This window comes from Staurois parvus, unplaced genomic scaffold (genome assembly GCF_062004578.1).
Source record: "Staurois parvus isolate SC_StPar_1 unplaced genomic scaffold, SC_StPar_1.0 ptg000698l, whole genome shotgun sequence".
NCBI classification, from domain to species: domain Eukaryota; kingdom Metazoa; phylum Chordata; class Amphibia; order Anura; family Ranidae; genus Staurois; species Staurois parvus.
The window spans coordinates 5,543,892-5,548,547 of record NW_028318494.1 but is presented as its reverse complement, the minus strand read 5'-3'; positions in this window follow the sequence as shown (position 1 = coordinate 5,548,547).

The window sequence follows — 4,656 nt, the reverse complement described above, 5'->3', positions numbered from 1 at the left end:
CGGTGCCGATCCCCGCTCTGACAACTGCCAGTTCTCGGCAGTACTTTCCTCACGATCTGACAGCGTGAGGAAAGTGCAGCCGAGAACCGGCACTTGCATTTTCCTGTGATCAGCGTGTCATTGGACACCGCTGATCACGTGGTAAAAGGCCGGTGGGATCGGCCTTTCACCACATCTCGTGATCAGCTGTGTCCGTAGGACACAGCGATCACGGAGATCGCCGGGTGCGCGCCCCCTGGGGCGCGCAGGAGAGCGCGTTCTGGGAGGACGTCATATGACGTCCACCCAGAACTAGCCGGCCGCGGTGCAGCCGTCATTCGGCTATGCGCGGTCGGCAAGTGGTTAAGCTTTGACAAAAAACCTGGAAGCTCATTGGTTTCTATGCAGAGCTGCGGCAGAATTTGCACCATCCAGTTTTACTAAATCAACCCCCAAATGTAAATTCTGTTCGCTGCCTCATTCCTCTGCCATCGGCATGAGATAGTTCTCCTGACACCAAAAGAAAAAGGGTGACAGGGAAGGGAGCTCCAGCACACAGCCTGGGACTGACAGCCTCAGCTGTCCCTTCCCCAAAATTAGCTGTCAGAGCTCTCCTCACTGAGCTATGCAGTATGTAATTTCAGTTCTCCACCCCCTCTTTTCTGACAGCTCATACAAGCAATATAAATTATGGACTGAATGGATCTGGAGAAGAGAAAACTGCAGGTAAACAGGTATAACTATATTATTAATATATAGGATTTATATAGAGGTCAGAGAAGGTTGATAAAGCTACCCAATCAAAGAAGTTTAAGCAGTTTTATAGAGGTTTATCAGATTTCAAACATAATACCATTTACCAGTGGCAGAACTCACAGGTACTTACTGATGTTGAGGGTGAGGATGTCAAATTATCTGATAACCCACTATCAGCACAAGGGGCATTGGTTTCCCATTCAAGGGGAAATGGTTCACAAACTAAACCCTTACCTCCACAATGAACTCCTAGAATTGGAAAAAAAAAAATGTCACATTCCAATTCAGCTCCCAAGGAAGAACAGATAGATATAACTCGATAGGGACACCTCAGGGACACAGTCAAGTACAATCATATAGGGGTGATCGATATAATCAATCTCATAACTATAATGGTTCTAGTAATTTCAGAATCCCTACTTCTAATAGGTTTCAGCCTCTGGGAGATTATGCATATGACAACTATGACCCAAATTCCCAACCTTTTTTGGGGGGTTCAGGAGGGGAAGAGGCAGACCCAGGAGATTCCCCCAAAGGGGAGGATTGGGGGGGGCTATATACCTAATGAACAAAACATGGTAGTGGACAATCCAAACCCCAGGCTGGGAGGAGGAGAGATTACAGGGCAGGAAGAAGAAAACAACAGAAAAAGGAGAAGGGAACAGTAAATAATGGCATATTCAACTTAAGTAAAGTTTCCTTAACACATGAAGAAATTAATATATTGAACTTGGGTTTAAAATGTGTACCCAGGAAATCATTGAATAAATTTGAGATGTATGTAGATGCACATGTATGTATGCGTACATTGAAATTAAAAAAATGTTTTTTGATGAACCCTCCCAATATTAGAACCCAGGAGATTAAGGTAGAAAGGGCAGTTGATAGTGGCCTTAAGAATAAGTCTACGTTTAATCCCCAAATTTCAAATAACCATTATGTGGAAGTTTTTAAGAAGTTGGTTCTAAGGGATTTGGACCAAATTAACCCAAGAAGATATGTCAATCCTGGGTAAATCAGAGAAGGAATAGAATCCTTGGAGAAGCGTAAGGACATTAATATACGCCCGGCCGATAAAGCTGGAGGGGTACTAGATAAGGATTTTTATCATTCCCAGTTATCAGACATGCTGCAGGACTCTAATACGTACATCAAACTTCAGACAGATCCAGCGTTGCTGTATAAAAAAAAGAATTGGAGGAATTGATACAATGGGGTTATAAATCTAGAGTCTTGTCTAAAAAAGAAAGGAGATATTTTATTCCAAGTGTTTGCAGATTACCAACTATATACATGCTACCTAAAATTCACAAAAACATTCAGTGTCTACCTGCAAGACCTACTGTCAATGGCATTGGTTCGGTTACATCTAGATTGGGGGAATATTTAGATACGTTTCTCCAGTTAAGTGTAGTAAGTACGAAGACCTATTTAAAGGATACTAAGGATCTAATATGATTATTGAATCACGTTTGTAGCAATCGTGCCCACAGAGATGGACGCGGTCCCCCATTTTGTTAAGAACCCTTCCATGTTGTCTCATCTCTCTCACTCCCAAAGCAGGCTGCCTCCTCCAATCACCCCCCCCCCCTCCCTCGCTGTGGAGTGACATGTGGTCTGGGTGATGACAGAGGTCACAGGCAGCCAGAGCACAGCAGGAGAGCTCCAAAACTATAGAACCCCCAACTGAGCTGGGGCCTAGCTGTCTAGTAGCTGTGCAATCTGGGATATCGTAAAAGCATCAACCAAGTCCTTCCCGCGAGTTCAAAGACATTCCAGAGAAGGCATAAAACAAGACACCACATTCAACATCCATTTTCCCCTATGATTTCATATCTTGGAATATAAGAGACTTACATAAAAAAACAGGCATATCTTCAGATTGGTCACATTAATACAAATCGTTTGGTACATTACATTCCCTAGCTGAGATCAACAGGAGAGCAGAAAATAAAATCTCCTTAACCATGTTAATGTTACATGTACCTAGGAAAAATGATGGGCCAAAATATAAGCTATGAGAGTTTCTGGTTATAACCTAGGTCTCAGCCTACCCTTTCCTCCCCACAACAGATGATTGGGTTATTGCTCCAGGGAGACACCCTGTGGATTTGCTAGAAAAGCTAGGCTGAGTTGAGCTGTGTGTGAGAATTGAAGGTCTCCCTGCTTTAACATCGAAACTAACAGTGGGAGATCAAAAGCATCCTTTTGGCTCTGAAACTTGGAAGCTGCTTAACCCAGGACATGTGGCAAGTACTTTAACCCTCTAACTTCTCTCTGTTATCTCTTTGCTGTACTATTGTTCTCTGTATATATATATATATATATATATATATATATATTGGCTACATCTTTTTCTGTAAATATTTTTATTGCACCCTTTTGACCTTTTAGTAATAAATCTTACTTTCTGAAAGTGTTGAACTGTTTCTAAAGCTCTTTAATGCAAATTACACATTCCTGCCGCTGAAGAGCACTACTGTGTGTGTTTAACCCTCTGTATAACCTGCCTGCGGTGACAGTGGTATACAGACGATTATTTCAACCATCATAGTGTCATTTCTGATATTGCCGAGTTTCCTCTTTCTCTGTACAAAAAGGAGGTGGTGGCAGTGTGAAGGGTTAATTGCGTAATTAACCTGACCCAGTAACAATCGCGCTCAGGCTGCCGGTACATCGATTGTGGTCCATTAGCTGGAAAATTCTTGTGCAGGGTTCAGCTGGGCTTGGCATTGTTACGCACGTGACATCATGGTTTTAGATTGGCTAGTCCTTCGGTCACGAGTTTGGTGAGAAGGGCTGGGGTCTGACGCCACGATCATCACAATGTTGACTTTCAGGGCATGTCTACAATTTTAGTGACAGCTGACATAGCTTCTTTATACACCATTATAGGACATGACTATGCATTTCTGGCTCTGAATTGGGCCTTGAGCAAACGGGATGACTTACCCTTCTCTCAAAAGATCTTTTTAAGAAAAGTATTGGATTTTTGCTTATCACATAATTATTTTTGGTACCAAAACCAGTACTATAAACAATTAAATGGTGTAGCCATGGGAGCTAAATTTGCACAGAGTTTGGTGAACATCTTCATGATAGAGTGGGAAGATAGAAATGTATTTTACCATCAAAGGCCCAAGCTGATTTTTTACTATAGATTTATTGACAATCTGCTGTTCATTTGGGTTTGCACCATTCAAAATTTGCAACAGTTTATAGCATATTTAAATACTAATACTCAGAATTTAAAATTGGATTATCATTATAGTCGGCAGGAAGTGAATTTTCTTGACTTAGCAAGATAATAAGCTGGCTACAAAAGTTTATTTTAAGCCAACGGATAGAAATAGCTTAGATAGATCCACTCATCGTGGAGAGGTTCCAATATAGTCAGGGAACTCTCTAAGCGTGAAACCAAGTGGATTTATCAGCTCCAAACTTTGAATCCACTAGGCTTTAATGTGGAAGTTGATATTAAGTGTGGGTTAAATATTTGGATTGATTTGTGAGATATAGTGGTTAAGGTCATTATCATGAAGTTTTAGGTAATTAAATCCCTTTCTACCTTCATTCTAGATATTTACATAGAAATGTTTAATATTATTTTATATTCATGTAATATGTATGAATTTAACATGTATGAATTTCAATTATCTGATTGGGTCGCATTGATAGGAACTTCTCTTTTTTTGCATTTTATATACCTTTTGAATTTTTGAATTTTTTATATTTTTTATGTTTATTACAAATATTGTATTTTGTTATGGCTTATTGTTTAATGAAATTATCCAGAAGGGATTGTACATTTTTAAGGGTGCATGTAGATATAACTTATGTCTACATGCACTTCAGGCATTATTTTATTAATTTATTTAGTAATGAGGGGGAGCAATATATTTATTGACCACAAGATGGTGA